Source organism: Orycteropus afer, unplaced genomic scaffold (assembly GCF_000298275.1).
Source record: "Orycteropus afer afer isolate SDZICR_OR568_19922 unplaced genomic scaffold, OryAfe1.0 scaffold00135, whole genome shotgun sequence".
NCBI classification, from domain to species: Eukaryota; Metazoa; Chordata; class Mammalia; order Tubulidentata; family Orycteropodidae; genus Orycteropus; species Orycteropus afer.
Genome location: NW_006921722.1, coordinates 1,042,745 through 1,061,726, shown reverse-complemented (window position 1 = coordinate 1,061,726; position 18,982 = coordinate 1,042,745).

The window sequence follows — 18,982 nt, the reverse complement described above, 5'->3', positions numbered from 1 at the left end:
AAATTTTGGTCAATGACATGAGACAAAGTATATGTGAACTGCTGTATGAAAAGTGAATTTACTCTGTAAATCTTCATCCAAATCCTAATTAAAAAAAAAAAAAAAGAAAGAAATGATCTAATCAAATTTAATGTACATAGACATGGAGAGGATAGGCATGTAAATGTCTCCATGTATGGATGGGGTTGAGCAGGGTTACTGTGTCGTACAAGTCTTGGGGGGCACAGTGGGTGGATTCCTAGAGTAGTGATCCAAAAGAATCCTTTCACAGAGAAGCAAGTGTGTGAATGGGCTTTTCTGGAGTTGTACATGGTAGTGGTGCAGTGGGAGTGGGGAAGAGAGCAAAAATTCATATTTCTTGGTAGAAAATCACTAATATTGACTAAGGCTGAAAAAAATATATATATAATGAAGATGTAGCAATGTAGGTATGTAATTTAGAAGTTCAATGCTTAACAAAAGGCATTGAAAGTAGTTTCCTTGAAGATTTGGAAAACAGAGGAGAGAGTGGATTACTGATGTTTTTCTTAACAAGTTTGAGATTTTTTGTCTACTTATGTGAATGTACTATGTCTAAATGCAACTTCAATTAAAAAAATCTAATCCTTAAGAATGTTATAGAGGCAAATTGCACTATCTTTCAGGTATCAGAGTGGATTTGAATAGAAGTGGTGGGAGCCCTGGTGATACAGTGGTTAAAGCACTCAGCTGTTAAGCCAAAGGTTGGTGGTTTCAACCCACCAGCTGCTCTGTGGGAGAAAGATGTGGCAGTCTGCTTCCATAAAGATTTTACAGCTTTGGAAACTTTATGGGGCAGTTCACTCTGTCCTATCAGGTTGCTGTAAATCAAAAGTGACTTGACAGCACTGTGTTTGGTTCTGATTACAGAATTTCCAAATCCATGCCATTGACCTGTTTTGAGTAAACATGACCAAGTGAAAAAGAGGTAGGAATGCAATATCTCCAGCACAAACTTTCTTACTTCCAGGTCAACTCAAGGAAAGTGTGTAAAGAAGAGTAAAGAAAACAGATGTGACTCATTCAGTTCTGTGTTTTGGTGGCAGAAATATAAAGTTAAAATGGGCACAATCTGATTCTATGCTTCAGGCTGATTAAATTAAATTGGGACTTTCAGCAAAGTGTCATGAGGGCAAATAGGTCTGTAATTGAGTATTTCAGCTCCTTTTAGACAACATTTCCACCTCAGTCACCTGAGAAGGTAGTTGTTTTCCTGGGAGAATTTCTTATTAGTATTACTAACAAGAGACCAGAATGTGTGGACATGAAATAATTTTCCTCATACAGCTACCTTTTCAAGAGCCTGGAGTTGGTATCTGACTACAGGAATATGAACAACATATTGTGAAGGAAAAGTAGCATTGAAGACAAGTGCATATTTCTTGAAAAGCAAAATATTTTACATTTTATTAATAACGTGTGGTAGTGTTTTCCACCACTTGTCTGTCTGTTGCACTGTGGTGGCTTTCAAATTGCTGTGAGGCCATTGGTATTTCAAATACCAGGAGGGTCGTTCATAGTGGACAGGCTCAGTGGAGCTTCCACACTAAGACAAAGAACAAGGAAAGGGCTATCCACTTCTTAAAGAATTGGCCAGTGAAAACGTGATGAATGCAGGGAAACACTGTCTGACATAGTGCCAGAAGATGAGCCCCTCTGGTAGGAAGGCACTCAAAATAGGACTGAGGAAGAGCTGCCTGCTCAAAGTATAGTTGACCTTAATGACATGGATGCAATGAAGCTTTTGGGACCTTCATTTGCTGATGGACCTTGACTCAAAATGGGAAGGAACAACTGCAAACATCCATTGATAATTGGAACATGGGATGTATGAAATATGAATGTAGGAATATTGGAAGTTGTCAAAAATGAAATGGAATGTATATAGATAGATGGGCAATAATGAGTTGAACTGGACTATTTTTGACCATTTTGAGTCAGACAATCATATAATCTACTATGACTAGAATGACAAATTGAAGAGGAATGACCGGGCAGTCATCAACACAAAGAATGTTTCAAGATGTATCCTGAAGTGCAATGCTGTCAGTGATAGGATAATATCCATATGCCTACAAGGAAGACCAGTTAATACTAGTATTATTCAAATTTACACACCAACCACTAAAGCAAAAGATGAAGAAATTGAAGATTTTTACCAACAATTGCAGTCTGAGATTGAGCAAATATGTAATCAGTATGAATTGAAGATTATTGATGATTGGAATACAAAATTTGGAAACAAAGAAGAATCATTAGTAGTTGAAAATTATGGCCCTGGAGATAGAAATGATGCCGGAGATCACATGATAAACTTTTGCAAGAACAATGACTTATTCATTGCAAACACCTTTTTCAACAACACAAATAGTGGCTGTGATAGTTAAGTTGAGTTAGTCAGCCTCAGCATCTAGCAGTCTGAGGTAAGAGAGGCTTCTGGCTTCAGTGGGCTGGGAGTAAGAGGCAAAGCTGAAGCCCAAGGTTGAGAGGCCTTCACCCAGCCCCTGGAGCTGGCACTCTTGGACTTCTAGCCTCCCAAACTATAAGAGAATAAATCTCTGTTTGTGGAAGTCACCTACTTGTGGTATTTTTGGTAGAGTGGCACTAGAGGACCAAAACAGAATTTGGTACAGAGAGAGTGGGGTGCTGTTCAGAGAGATACCTAAAATGTTAAAACAGGAGTGAAGTGCATCCTTGACCCGAGATCTGCTGTGAGACCACAGCAGAGATACTGGCAGAGACACTGGCAGAGAGACGGCAACAGCAGAGCCAAGAGACTGGCATGAGACAGCAACAGGCTTACCAGCCCACAGAGGAGAAAGCTGGATGCCATTGGGTAGGTGGCTTCCTGGTGGAGTGGGTTTCCTTTGGGCATTAATTGGTAGAAAATACCAGCATGAGATGGAGGAGCAGGTTGGCCAGCCCACGGAGCAAGAAAGCTGAATGCCTTTAGGTCAGGAAGATTCCTGGAGGACTGGGTTGCCTTCAGGCATTAATTGGTAGAAGCTGAGAGACCAATAAAATGGGAAGCAGAGCTGCCTCAGACACAAAGGGTAGGGCCATAACCTCAGGGAGTAGAAGCACCACACCCTCTTATGTTTCAAAGAGTCAGACTTTCACCAACTTTGTTCTGGAGTGTAGGGTTATCATTCATGAGGGCCAGTGGGATGGGGTCATATCTGCTGCCCAAAAGTGAGGAGGCAGGGATGCCATGCCCAAAAGGCAGAAGAACGGGACCTGCCAGGCCAAAGGGTTGAAGTTGCCACTCAGATGAACTAGGGAACTGGATCCATCCAGTAAAGGAAGTGTGTATGGATGCCAAGTTGACATGGGGTAGAATTGTGGTAGTTAAGTTGTGTGTCAACTTGACTGGACATGGTTTTAAGTTGCTGGGAAGCAGCATCTCTATGATGAGATGGCTAATCAACTCCATGGTAGAATCTACTGTGAGCAGCTGAGTAGTTACCTTAGGGATGTGGTCTGCTTCCTGAATATGAGAAGCTTTGAGAAAAGTCTCTTGCTTTTGGCACATCTGGATCCTACTTTTGGCCAAATCTTCATCTCAATGGCCTGCCATGTTGTCTGCCAAGTGTGGGATTGTTAATGGACTTGAATTAGTGGCCTGTTGTTTTGCTTGATAACTTTGGGACTGTGCCATTTTGCTTGTCAACCTTGGGTTTTTCAACCTCAGCAGCTAGCAGCTGTTGAGGTAAAAGAGGCCTCCAGCTTCAGTGGGCTGGGAGAAAGAGGCAGAGCTGAAGCCCAAGGTTGAGGGGTTTTCACCCAGCCCCTAGAACTGGCACTTTGAACTTGGACTTCTAGCCTCCAAAACTGTAGGAGAATAAATCCCTGTTGTTAAAGGCACCCATTTGTGGTATTTTTGTTAGAGCAGCACTAAGGACCAAGACAACAGCTATACATGTGGACCTCACCAGGTGGAATACATAGAAATCAGATCGACTACATCTGTGGAAAGAGATGATGGAGAAGCTCAATATTTTCAACAGACCATCAACTGCTCATATGGAAGTTCAAACTGAAGCTGAAGAAAACTTAAGTCCATGACAGCCAAGGTATGACCTTGATTATATCCCACTTGAATTTAGAGACCATTTGAATAGATTTGATGCACTGAACACCAATGGCTGTAGAGCAGCTGAATTGTGGAATGACATAGAGAACATCATACATGAAGGAAAAAATAGATCATTATAAAGACAGGAAAGGAAGAAAAGACAAAAATGGATGTCAGACGAGACTCTGAAACTTGCTCTTGAACTGAGTGTAGCTAAAGCAAATGGAAGAAATAACAAGATAAAAGAGCTGAAAGATTTTGAAAGAGCAGCTCAAGAAGACAAAGTCAATTATTATCATGAATTATGCAAAGATCTGGAGTCAGAAAACTCAAAGGGAAGAACACATTCAGCATTTCTCAAACTGGAAGAACTGAAGAAAAAAAAATCAAGCTACAAGTTCAAGGAAAATATTGAACGATGCAGGAAGCAATAGAAGAAGATGGAAAGAATACACAGAGTCACTGTAAAAAGAATTGGTTGATGTGCCACTATTTCAGGAGGTGGCATATGATCAAGACCTAATGGTACTGAAGGAATAAATTGAAACTGCGCTGAAGGAATTGGCAAAAAAACACAACTTCAGGAACTGATGGAATACCTATAGAGATATTTCAACAAATGGATGCAATGCTGGAGGTACTTACTCATGTATGCCAAGACATTTGGAAGACAGCCATCTGGCCAACTGACTGGAAGAGGTCCATATTTGTACCCAGTCCAAAGAAAGGTGATCCCATAGAATGTGGAAATTATCAAACAATGTCATTAATGTCACACACAAGTAAAATCTTGCTGAAGATAATTTGAAAATGATTATTGCAGTGCACTGACAGGGAACTTCCAGAAATGCAAGCTGGATTCAGAAGGGGATGTGGAATGAGGGACATCATTACTGATGTCAGATGGATCTTGGCTGAAAACAAAGAATACCAGAAAGATGTTTACTTGTGTTTCACTGGCTATGCAAAAGCCTTCAACTGTGTGGATCATAACAAATTATGGATAACATTGTGAAGAATGGGAATTCCAGAACACCTAATTGTGCTCATGAAGAGCCTGTATGTAGAGTGGGAGGCCATTGTTAGAACAAAACAAGGTGATACTGCATGGCTTAAAATCAGGAAAGGTGTATGGCAGGGTTGTATCCTTTCACTATACTATTAAATCTGTATGGTGATCAAATAATTCAAGAAGTCACACTATATGAAGGAGAATGTGGCATCAGCATTGGAAGAAGAATCATAAACAACTTGTGATACACAGACAACATAACTTTGCTTGCTGAAAGTGAAGATCACTTGAAGCACTTACTCATGAAGATTAAAGACTACAGTTTGCAATATGGATTACACCCCAAAATGAAGAAAACAAAAATCCTTACAACTGGACTGTTCTGGTTCCCTAGTGCTGCTCTAACAAGAACATACCACAAATGTGATAGCCTTAACAAACAGAAGTTCATTCTCTTACAATTTGGAGGCTTTAAGTTTGAGTTCAAAGTGCCAGGCCCTAGGGGCTGGGTGAAAGCCCCTCAGCCTTGAGCTTCAGCTCTGCCTCCAGCTCCCGGCCCACAGAAGCTAGAGGCTTTTCTTCACTCAGACAGCTGCTGGCTGCTGAAGCTGACAAGCCCGAGGTTGACAAGTAAAAAGGCACAGTCCCGACGTTACCAAACCACACAGCAGGCCATTCATTCAAGTCCACTGAAAGTCCCAAGGTCAGCAGAGCATGGTAGGCTGCTGAGCAACGACATGGCTACAGGCAGGGTTCAAGTGTGCAATAAGGAGTACTTCTCCTTATACACAGGAGCAGACCACATCCTTAGGGCAGCTACTCTGCTGCTCAGAGTACATTCCACCATGGAGTTGATTACCACTCACATCATAGGGGATACTGCATCTAGCTGCCCAGCCACTCAACCAGGCCCAGCCAATTGACACACAAACTTAACTACCACATGGACCAATAAGAAGTATCATGATAAATGGAGAAAAGATTGAAGGCATCAAAGATTTCATTTTACTTGTTTCCACAATCAACACCATGGAAGCAGCAGTCAAGAAATCAGACATCGTATTGCACTGGGCAAATACGCTGCAAAAGATCTCTTTGAAGTGTTCATGAGCAATGATGTCACTTTGAAGACTAAGGTGCACCAACCTACTTCCACAGTGATACTGCCTCGGAAACCCAAGGAGGGGTTGCTATGAGTCGGGTCCGACTCTGTGACACATAATAACAACAACAACTCAAGGCATGGTATTTTCAGTTGGCTCATATGCATATGAAAGCTGGATAATGGGTAAGGAAGACTGAACTTGAGGTGGTGCTTTTGAACTGTGTTTTTGGCTAAGAATGGTGAAAATATCACAGACTGCCAGAAGAATGAACAAATCTGGAAAAAGTGCAGCTGGAATGCTCCTTGGAAGTGAGAATGGCCAGACTTTCTTTCACCTACTTTGGTCATGTTGTCAGAAGGGACCTTTCCCTGGAGACGGATATCATACTTTGTAAAGTGGAGGGTCAGCAAAAAAGATGGATTGACATGGTGCCTGCAGTCATGGCCTCAAGCATAGCAAGGAATGTGAGAATGGCACACAACAGGGCAGTGTTCCTTTCTGCTGTACACAGAGTCACTATCTATAAGTTGGAGCTGACTCGACAGCACCTAACAACAACAACAACAACAGTATTGTTTTCAGTTTTTGTTTCAGGTAGTTGACTTCTAACTGAAATGTCAGTGATTTGAACCCAACAGCCACTCAGCAGGAGAAATACCTGGCATTCTGCTTCCATAAGGATTTAAAGCCTTGGGACCCACGGAAGGCAGGTCTTCTCTGTCCTATAGGGTTACTATGAGTCGGAATCAACTCAACGGCAATGGGTTTGGTTTGCGGGTTATTATTGTTCTCAATGGTACTATAGAATATGGATAGATGTGTTTCCATCTGAAAATGAGGGTGACTAAGCAAATATTAATAACATTTCAGATCATGGGATCTGGTTACGTGCAACAGTCTGTAAGCTACAAATGTTCGTGTAGCTGTTTTATTTTTAAAATATGCACATGAGTAATTCATTCTCTCTGAAGAAATTCAAAATAGGAATCAGGCATGAGCTTAGTCAGTTGCATGGCCCTCAGGGGTTGCCTAGGGGAGGCCGGGAGCCTGTCTGTCAAATAACCTCACAGAGTCCCTTTGATGACTGAATGATGTGAGGTCAGACCCCACTTGCAGGCTCCGAAGCCCAATGTGTTGGCATGTAAACAATAATCCATCTTCTAGGGAAAGAGTCACCTCCCAAGTCATGTGACTTGGTGCAAAGTCTAAAGACCAGTTTGCAATATGTATTGAATGTTCCAAAGGCATACTTCTACATCTGGCTGAGATAGGGTAACTGGACTAGGTTTTCTCTCCCACAAGTAACAACTCAAAAACTTCACAATTTTTCTTTTTTAATGTGAAACAATGGTTATCAGATATTGGCTAGCAGGGATTGCAGGAGAGTGATTCCTTAGGGAGGGTGACAAACAAGAGTAGCCCTATGATTAAATTCACCTTACTACCTTCATGGAGTTCCCGAGTGGCACAACTGTTAAGTGCTCAATCACTAGTCAAAAGGTTAATGGTTTGAACCCACACAGAGGCAACTCAGAAGACTGGTTGGGAAAATCTGCTTCTGAAAGTCACAGCCTTGAAAGGGTTTGGGACAGTTCTACTCTGCACACACGGGATCACCTTGAGTCAGAATTGACTTGACAACTAGCAACAACAACAATATGCCACGGCACAGAGTGAGGGAGCCCTAGAGAAGCAAAGACCCCCTGAATTATGGAGGTGAATCCAGGGAGACCAAGGAAGTTAGAATTATTGGGGCAGAGTGCTGGACAGGAGAGAGCTGCATGTAGAAAGGGCAGCAGGAATCATGGCTTCTGAGTGCTGACCAGCACATGCACATGAATGAGGAAACTACTCAAAGCCAGAGAAGAACACCAGAAAGGAGAGGATGGAGCAATTCGCAGAGCTGAGTGGGCAATGTGCCTGTTTACACCGGCCTGACGGGAAAGCCTCAGAATTCACAGGGCGTTGGGTAAGGCACTCAGAAGTATATTGCCTTACGAAATGGAAAAAAATCATCCCTACATTAAGACTGCTCTGTTCCCATCTAAGAAAGCTTAAATGCAAGTCTTGAAAGATCAAATTATTGCCAAATAACTGTGCCTTATACCAAAGCTCAGGCTACTTATAGGAATCCAGAAACATACAGCATCCAACAGTCATACACACAAAATCTTGACATCTAACAAAAAATCTCCACGTATGAAAAGCAGCAGCAAAATACAAGCCACATGGAGAGAAAAACAATCACCAGACCAGAATCATAAGACAAGGACAATAAAAAGAGTTGTAGAACAATTCCAAGGACCATTCCCTGGAGAAAGATTCATGCTTGATAAGGTGGAGGGTTGACAAGGAGGGAAGGCCTTCAGTGAGATGGATTGACACAGTGGTTGTGGCGATGGGCTCATATACAGCAGGGATCATGGAGTTAGCGCGGGCCTGGGCAGTGTTTCATTCTGTTGTGCACGAGTTGGAGAAGACTCATCGGCATCTAACAACAAGAACATAGCCATTTTAAATTATGTTTAACAAAATATGGGAAAAATGAAACAGGCAGAGATATGGAAGATATGAAAAACCTCCAAATGGAACTTGAAAATTACAATGTTGTTAAGGAAAAATATACTTGGTAGAATTAACAGGAGATTAGAAACCACAGAAGAAGACATCAGTGAACTTTGAGACAGTGATAGAAAGTGCCCAAACTAAAACACAAAGCAAAATAAATAAAAACAAACAAATAAGCCGAGAGTCAGTGAGCAGTGCGACAAGTTCAAGTGGCCCAATATATGTGCAATTTAACTGGCTCTCAAGATCAGAAGGGAGCAGGAACTATTGGAAGAAATAAGCATTGAAAAATTTCAAATTTGAGGAAGACTGTAAATCTGTACATTCAAGAATCTCAAACAATTTTATACAGAAGACACAAGAATGGCACTACAAGAAGACACATAATCAAATTATTTAAATTCAGCGATAAGCAGACAATCTTAAGAGCAACTGAGAAAAAAGACATTGTACATAAAGGAATAATAAGAATTACAGAAGTTTTCTCATCAGAAACAATGCAAGTCAGAAGACAGTGGAGAGATACATTTAAATTATGGAAAAGGGAAAGCAAAAACAGAAACAAACTATGAACCTCAAATTTTATGCTGAGTGAAATATCTTTCAAAATCAAAGTCACACGCCTTACAAAGAAACTATGATCCTAAGTGCTTTTATAGATGAATTTTAAGTCATCAAGCACAGATCATCCCTGGAAAGACGGGAAACCAACTTTACAGTATGTGGCCAACACTGGATACTTGATACCATACCAATCAGTTCAATGACAATTGAATGCTCACGAACGCAATGAGTAAGCACATCCAGTATTTATGACAGGGCAATGCTTACAGGCATTTTCAAGAATGTCCACTCATCGTCGTTTATAATGGCAAAACACTGGGAGCAACCTAACTGTTCATTAACAAGAGGCTGAGTAAATAAAGGTGGTATTCTATTCAGCATTAAAAAAAAAATAAATTACAGCTGTATATATCATCAGGAAGAGTTTCTGCAAAAAAATAATATTGATCAAAAGAGGCAAGCTGTCATAGAATGTGTATAATACAGTTGTTAGAACAGATCAAGAGGACACTGTGTGGTTTAAAATAAAGAAAATGTGTGTCAGAGTTTGTCCTTTTACTACACTTATGCAGTCTGTATGTTGAACAAATGATCTGGGAAACTAGACTCTAAGAAGAAGGCAGCAGCATTGGGATTGGAGGAAGACTCTTCAAAGACCTTGCTGAAAGTGAGGAGGACTTGAAGCATTATGAGGAAGATCACAGACTGAGCCTCCAGCATGGATTTCACTCAACATACAGAAAAAAAAAATCTTCACAACTGGACCAATAAGCAACATCACTATAAACAGAGATAAGATTGAAGTTGTCAAGGATTTAATTTCACTTGGATCCACAATTCACATCCAAAGAAGCAGCAGTCAAGAAGTGAAATGATGTATTGCACTGGGTAGATCTGCTGCCAAAGACCTCTTCAAAGTGTTGACAAACTGAGATGTCACTCTGAGGACTAAGGCGTGCCTGACTCAGGTTATGGGTGTTTTTCATCATCTGATGCTGGCAAAAGATAGATAATGAATAAAGAATACCAAAGAAGAATTGATGTATTTCAATGATGGTATTGGTAGGAATAATGAATATACCACGGACTTCCAGAACAAACAAATCTGTTCTGGGAGAAGTACAACCAGAAAACTTCTTGGAAGTGAAGATGGTCAGATGTCGTTTCACAGACTTTGGGTATGTTATCAGGAGGGACCCGTCCCTGGATATGGATGTCATGCTTTGTAAAGTAGAGGGTCAGCAAAATAGAAGAAGACTCTCAATGAGAAGGGTGAACACAGTGGCTGCAATAGTGGGCTCAAGTCTAGCAATGGTTGTGAGGATGCTGCAGGACTGGCCTGTTCAGTTCTGTTGTACATGGGTTTGCTATGAGTTGGAACTGCCTAGACAGCACCTAACAATTATGACACAGAGCTTCAAAATCTGTAAAATATTATGTGCTTTATGAACTACATGAATAGTTATAGTACTAACATATCTGCATGTTGTTGTTGTAATTATGTGCCGTTGAGTCAGACCCGACTCATAGGGACCCCTCCTTGGGTTTCCAAGGTGGTGTCACTACATATCTGCATAGGAATGATAAATATCAAAGTCAGAATAATCACTGTCCCCAGAGAAGAAGAAGGAGAAATGGCTTGGGGGGCTACTGAGGAAGCTTCAACTCTGTCTGTAATATTTTATTATCTACAAAGAAATCTGAAGCAAATATAAGCATGGTCTGATTTGATAAAGCTTAATGTTGGATATGATTTAAAATCAGAAAAGGTATGTGACAGGGTTGTATCATTTTATCATACTTATTCTATCTGTATGCTGAGCAAACAATCCAAGAAGCTGATCTATGTGAAGAATGTGGCATCAGGATTGGAGGAAGACTCATTAACAACCTACAATATGCAAATGACACATTTGACATGCAAATGACACTTGGTTGCCAGAAGTAATATGCAAATGATACTTGCTTCTGAAAGTGAAGACAACTTGAAACACTTGCTGCTGAAGATCAAAGACTAGAGCCTCCAGTATGAATTATACCTCAACAGGAAAGAAAATGAAAATCCTTACAACTAGACCAATAAATAACATCATGATAAATGACAAAGAAATTAAAGTTGGCAAGGATTTCATTGTTTTTGGATCAACAATCAACAATCATGAAGCAACAGTCAAGAAATCAAATGACATATTGCATTGGGCAAATCTGCTACAAAAGACCTCTTTAAAGTGCTAAATAGCCGAGATGTCACTTTGATGACTAAGGTGCACCTCACCAAAGCCATGGTATTTTTAATAGTCTCATATACATGCGAAGCTGGAAAGTGAAAAAGGAAGACCAAAGACCAAAGAACTGATGCTGTTGAATTATGGTGTTGGTGGAGAAATAGAATGTGCCATGAACTACCAGAAGGAAGAACTCAGTCTTAGAGGAAGTACAGCCTGGGTATCCAGACTCCCTCTCGATTACTTGGACATATTTTCAGAAGAGGCCCATCCCAGGAGAAGGCCATCACGCTGGGTAAAGTAGAGGGTCATGAAAAAGGGGAAGACCTTCTGTGAGGTAGATTGGCACAGTGGCCGCAGCAATGGGTTCAAACCTAGCAATGACAGTGTGGATGACACAGGACTGAGAAGCAGGTCTGCTGTACGTAGGGTCTCTCTGAGTAGGAGCCAACTGGATGGCAACTCAAAAAAAAAAAAGTGTTTTGTGAATATGAGTATTTGTTATATACTGTATCTGTAAGTATTTAATGCTTTCACCATTTCATAATAAAAAAAATATTAAACATTTCATGCATCAAAGGTTCCAGAATCCCTGAGCCTGCAACAGCCAGCCCACTCACCTTCCAGGCACTCTCCATGGCAAGGTGCAGTAACCAGGGAGTAGCTTACTACACTGCTTCCAAGAAAGCCAGCTAGTGAAATGAATCCGATGTTTAACAGCATTGACATAAGGACACCTGAAGGCAGGGGAAATCTTGCTGCATGGACTGAAGTCCTTGAGGTTGGTCGCCGATACTGTGGGTGTTCTAGTGTATTCAGTGAGACTGGGGCACAGTTTGCAGGCCGTGTTGACTCTTTGCTCCCTTTCTCCCTTCCTCCCTCCTCCTCCTCCTCCTCCACTTCCTTCTTCTGCCCCTCCTCTCCATCTTCTCCTCTTTATTTCACCAGTATTCCTGAATAGCTCTCTTTTGGTCCATTTTGTGCTAATAGTTTTAGTTTAGATCTCAGAGGGTAAGACTTGTTCCTCATTCCTAGGTACTGAGAGATGGAAGTAAATGTGGGTAGATGTACCTACATGTGACTCCAAGCACTGAGCATCATCTATGTTGTTGTTGTTGTTGTTATGTGCCGTCGAGTCGGACCCAACTCATAGCGACCCCTCCTTGGGTTTCCAAGGCAGTATCACTACAGAAGTAGATTGCCTCAACTTCCTTCCGAGGAGTGGCTGGTGGGTTTGAACTGCCAGCTTTCTGGTTAGCAGTCAAGTGCCTTAGGCAATATGCTACCAGTAGACTAAAATTTTATTTGGCTTAGAATTCAGGTAAAAACAAATCCTAATCACTGTCAGACTATCACTCATGTGGAAGGAGCTCTGGTGGCATAATGGTTAAGTACTGGGCTGCTAACTGCAACGTCTGTAGTTTGAACTCACAAGCCACTGCTTGGGAGAAAAGACATGGGGATCTGCTTAAAAGATGACAGCCTAGGAAACTTATGGGTAACTTCTACTCTGTTCTCTAGGGGTGCTGTGAGTCAGAAACAACTTGACACCAGCGTATTTGGTTCTGGCTTTGTTACTGTAAAGATTGACAGCCTTGGAAACCCTATGGAGCAATTCCACTCTGTCCTCTAGGGGCGCTGTGAGTTGGAATTGACTCTGCAACACTGGGTTTGGTTTGGGGTTTGCTTCTGTGAAGACTGACGGCCTTGGAAACCTGTGGGGCAGTTCTACTTTGTCCTCTAGGGGCCCTGTGAGTCAGAATTGGCTTCCTGGCTCATAATCTTCTCACGTGGAGCCCATTGCCTATAATTGCTTATATAGTTTACATGAATTATTCGTTTGCATAGAACTCGTATTTTCAGCAAAAATTATTTATGATATTAAATTATAATCATATATAATGTAATCACAGTGTGTTTCACCATAAAAAATGTGTTTAGATTGTCTACCAAGGTACTTTGGGCCAGTAGAAGAGGTTTGAGTAGAAAGAGACTAAAGTTCTAGTATTGGCTTTGCCCCCATCGACAAGATTGAGGTAGTCAATCACCTTCCCTTCCTCTTAATTCCTCATTAGGGAGATGAAAAGGGTGGGCTTTCTGAGGTTCTGTGAAGATAGCAGTAGCTGTGTGGTATTTGCCTCTGGTACCCAGTAGTTTATGGGTGGGGATGGTTCAGTGGTAGAGTTCTCTTCTGCTCTGAGGAAGACCTGGCCTCCATTCCCTGCCAATGTTCCTCATGTGCAGCCACCGCCTGTCTGTCAGTGGAGACTTGTGCATTGCTCTGATGCTACATTACTTTCAGTGGAGCTTCCTGACAGAGACAGACTAGAAAGCGATGCCAAAGGACACCCTACGGATCAATTGTTCAATCAGCAACCAATCACCAGGATGGTGCAGAACCAGGCAGCTTTTTGTTCCATTGTGCACCGGGTCACCCTGAGTTGGGGACTGACATGATGACAGCTAAAACCATCACCACCACCCAGTAGTTTATACCATTTGTCAAGCTGTTGCATGCTAAATGGGTTGCTGTTGTTAGTTGCTGCTGAGTTGGCTCTGATTCATAATGACCCTAGGTACAACTGGAAGAAACACTGCCCAGTTCTGCACCGTCCTCACAATCCTTGCTATTCTTCATCCCATCATTGTTGCAGCCACTGTGTCAGTCCATCTTGTTGAGGGTCTTTCCCTTCTTCCTTGACCTCTACTTTACCAAGCATAGTATCCTTCTCCAGGGACTAATCCTTTCTGACAACAAGGCCAAAGTAGGTAATACTTTGGCCATTCTCACTTCCAAGGAGCATTCAGGCTACATTTCTTCCAGGACAGATTTGTTCCTTCTTTTGGCAGTCCGTGGCATTTTCAGTATTCTTTGCCAACGACACAATTCAAAGGCATCAACTCTTCTTCGGTCATCGTTGTTCATTGTCCAGCTTTTACATGCATATGCCAAAAAACCAAACACACTGCCATTGAGTAGATTCTGACTCATAGTGATCCCTCCTGGGGTTTCCAAGGCAGTATCACTATGGAAGTAGATTGCCCAGTCTTTCTCCCAAGGAGTGGCTGGTGGGTTTGAACTGCCACCCTTCTGGTTAGCAGTCAAATGCCTTAGACACTACACCATCAGAGCTCCTGCATGCATATGAGGCAATTGAAAATACCATGGCATGGGTCAGTTGCACCTCAGTCAAAGTGACATCTTTGCTCTTTAACACCATAAAGAGGTCTTTTGCAGTAGATTTTCCCAGTGCAATACAATGTCTGATTTCCTGACTGCTGCTTCCATGGGTGTTGATTGTGGATCCAAGTAAAATGAAATCCCTGATAACTTTGATCTTTTCTCCATTTGTCATGATGTGGCTTATTGGTCCAGTTCTGAGGATTTTTGGTTTCTTTATTTTGAATTGTAATCCGTACTGTAGACTGTAGTCTTTAATCTGCATCAGTAAGTGCTTCAAGTCATTTTCACTTTCAGCAAGCAAGCTTGTGTCATCTACATATCACAGGAGATTAATGAATCTTTTTCCAATCCCGATGCTGTGTTCTTCTTTATATAGTCCAGGTATTCAGATTATTTGCTCAGCATGACATTGAATAATTATGGGGAAAGGATACAACCCTGACACACTCCCTTCCTGATTTTAAACCATGTAGTGTCCCCTTGTTCTGTTTGAATGACAGCCTCTTGATCTGTGTATACTTACCACATGAAAACAATTAAGTGTTCCGGAATTACCATTCTTCTCAATGTCATTCATAATTTGTTATAGTCCACACAGGCTTTGCATAGTCAGTAAAACATAGGTAAACATCTTTCTGGTATTCTTTGCTTTCAGCCAAGATCCATCTGACATCAGCAATAATATTCCATATTCCATGTCTTCTTCTAAATCCAGCTTGCATTTCTGGAAGTTCCCAGTCAATATACTGCTGCAACCATTTTTGAATTATCTTCAATAAGAATTTATTTGCATGTGATATTAATGATATTGTTCCTTAATTTCCAAATTCTGTGGGATCACCTTTCTTTGGAATGGACACAAATATGGCTCTCTTTCAGTAAGTTGGTCAGGTAGCTGTCTTCCAAATCTCTTGGCATAAACATGTAAGCATGTGCAGCACTGCATCTGTTTGTTAAAACATCTCAATGGGTACTCTGTCAATGACTGAAGCCTTGGTTTTTTTTTTTTTTTTGCCTATTCCTTCAGTTCAGCTTGGACCTCTTCCTTCAGTACCATTGGTTCTTGATCATATGCTACCTCCCAAAACAGTTGCATATCGACCATTTATTTTTGGTACAGTGACTCAGAGTATTCCTTCCATCTTCTTTTGATGCTTCCTGCATCATGCAGTATTTTGCTCATAGAATCCTTCACTATTGCAACTCGAGCCTTGAATTTTTTCTTCAGTTCTTTCAGCTTGCGAAATTCGAAGGGTGTTCTTCCTTTTTGGTTTTCTAACTTCAAGTCTTTGCACATTTCATTATAATACTTTACTTTGTCTTCTCAATCTGCCCTTTGAAATCTTCTCTTCAGTTCTTTGGCTTCAACATTTCTTGCAATAGCTTTAACCACTTTCCATTCAAGATCAAGTTTCAGAGTCTTCTGACATCTGTTTTGGTCTTTTCTTTCTTTCCTATCTTTTCAACGATCTTTTGCTTTCTTTATATATGATATTTTTGATGTCATCCCACAACTCCTCTGGTCTTTGGTCATTGGTGTTCACTGTGTCAAATCTATTCTTTAGATGGTCTCTAAATTTAGGTGGGATATTATCAAGGCTGTATTTTGGCTCTCATGGACTTATTTTAGTTTTCTTCAGCTTCAGCTAGAACTTGCAGATGAGCAGTTGATGGTCTGCTCCACAGTCAGCTCCTGGCCTTGTTTTGGCTGAAGATACTGAACTTCATCACTGCCTTTTTCCACAGATGTAGTCTATCTGATTTCTGCGTATTCCATCTTGGTGAGATCCAGATGTATAGCTATTATTTATGTTGCTGAAAAAAGGTTTTTCAAGGAGTAAGTCATTGGTCTTGAAAAATTCTATCATGTGATTTCAGTGTTATTTTGATCACCAAGGCCATATTTTCCAAATACTGATGATTCTTCTTAGCTTCCAACTTTCTCGTTAAAACTACCAAAAATGATCAATACATCTTGATTGCATGTTTTGCCAAATTCAGCCTGCAAAAGGTAGTAAAAATCTTCAATTTCCTTATCTTTGGCTTTAGTATTTGGTGCATAAATTTTAATAATAGTAGTATTAACTGGTCTTCCTTGTTGTTGTTGTTGTTATGTGCAGTCGAGTCGGACTTGACTCATGGTGACCCCTCTTTGGGTTTCCGAGGCAGTACCACTATGGAAGTAGATTGCCCCATCTTCCTTCCAAGGAGTGGCTGGTGGGTTTGAACTGCCAGCCTTCTAGTTAGCAGTCAAGTGCCTTAGGCACTATGCTACCAGAGCTCCTGATCTTCCTTGTAGGTATATGGATATTATCCTATCACTGACAACATTGCACTTCAGGATATATCTTGAGATGTTCTATTTGATGATGAATGCCATGCCATTCCTCTTCAATTTGTCATTCCCAGCATAGTAGATCATATGATTTTCTGATTCAAAATGGCCTATACCAGTACATTTCAACTCACTGATGCCTAGGATATTGATCTTTATCCACTTTTCTCTATTTTTGACAACTTCTAATTATCCTGGATTCATAATTTGTACATAAAGTTCTAATTATTTATAAATGGTTTCTGTTGTTTCTTCCCATTTTGAGTCATGCCCCATCAGCAAATGAAGATACTGAAATTCTACTCCATCCATGTCATTAAGGTTGACTCTATTTTGAGGAGGCAGCTCTTCCCCTGTCATATTTTGAGTGCAATCTGACTGGAGAGACTCATTCTCAAGCACTGTATCGGACAATGTTTATGGCTATTCATAAAGTTTTCCAGTAATATATCAGACAGTGTTTCACTGCTACTCACAAGATTTCCAATGGTCATTGTTTTTTCTGAATGGATGGTCCCCTCTCTCTTCCCAGTCTGTCTTTGTTTGGAAGCTGCACTGGGACCTGTTCACCACAGGTGACCCTGTTGGCATTTGAAATACCAGTGGCATAGCCTCCAGCCTCACAGCAACATGAAAGCCACCACAACATGACAAACTGATAGATGAATGGTGGGAGTAAAACCTATATGATATTATATGTTGTTTACTCATAATGTCTATTTGAGAAAGTGCAGCAGTCATTGGAAAATGGTTTCATGATCAAAGAATCAGAGAAAAAAAAAAAAAAAAAATGTGGTTGGTCTAAGTTATGTGCTTGGGTTAATGGGGAATGGGAAAATGGGATAAGATTAAACTGTTAAGATTATTAAAATATTAAGCTCCATTAATTTTGGAAGAATCTCTAAAACTAAAAATGAAATAAATGTGGCCTGAGTTAATAGTAACATCATTCTCAGGCTCTAGGTATTAGTAAGAGTCCCAAAATACTGAGTATAAGTGAAATATATTTAATAGATAGAGTGAAGTTATTTTCTGATAGAAAAAGTTATTTTCTAATAGAAAAGTTAGAAAATGTAGGTAATAGTTACTCCTGTACAGAGTAACCTATTGAGATTTTTAATAGCCAAATACATAGGTCATGAAGACAGAAGAAGACTAGATAAATTAGAACTATAGTTTTGATAAAGAATATGGAATATACAAAAGAATGAACAAATCAGCCTTTGAAGAAACACAACCAGAATGCTCTTTAGAAACAAGGATGATGAGACTTCAAGTTGCTCACTTCAGACATAGCATTCATTGAGTAAGAGAAATCCCTGGAAAGGCCATCATATTGGTAACGTAGAGAGCAAATGAACATGAGGGAAACTCTCAGGGAGACAGATTGACATCACAGCTACCACAATGGAAACAGGACTACAAATACTCGTGAAGTTGGCACAGGACTGGGCAACATTTTGTTCTTTGTGTGTGAGGTTGCCATGGGTCAGAGCTGACTCAAGAGCATCTAACAACAACCATGTCCTTAGGTCTATCAAATCCAAATCTCTGGGTACTTAGCATGTGTGATTTGATAAGACTCCTCAGATGATTCAAGTATATACCAACTGTTGGGAATCAGGGCTAACTCCTCATTCTTCAAAATTCAGAGCAGGGCATTTCCAGAGCCACCTGTTGCTTTGGATGCCGTAGTTAACATCTTGGGACTTTCTTGAACTTTATAGTAAGGAGGATATCCTGGGTTGACTTTCAATGCCCCAGGTGTAGGATCCATGTCTCATATGACATTCTATAATGAAAGCAAGAGATTTGGAGGACAGCTACCTGGCCAACTGACTGGAAGAGATCCATATTTGTGCCCATTCCAAAGAAAGGTGATCCCACAGAATGTA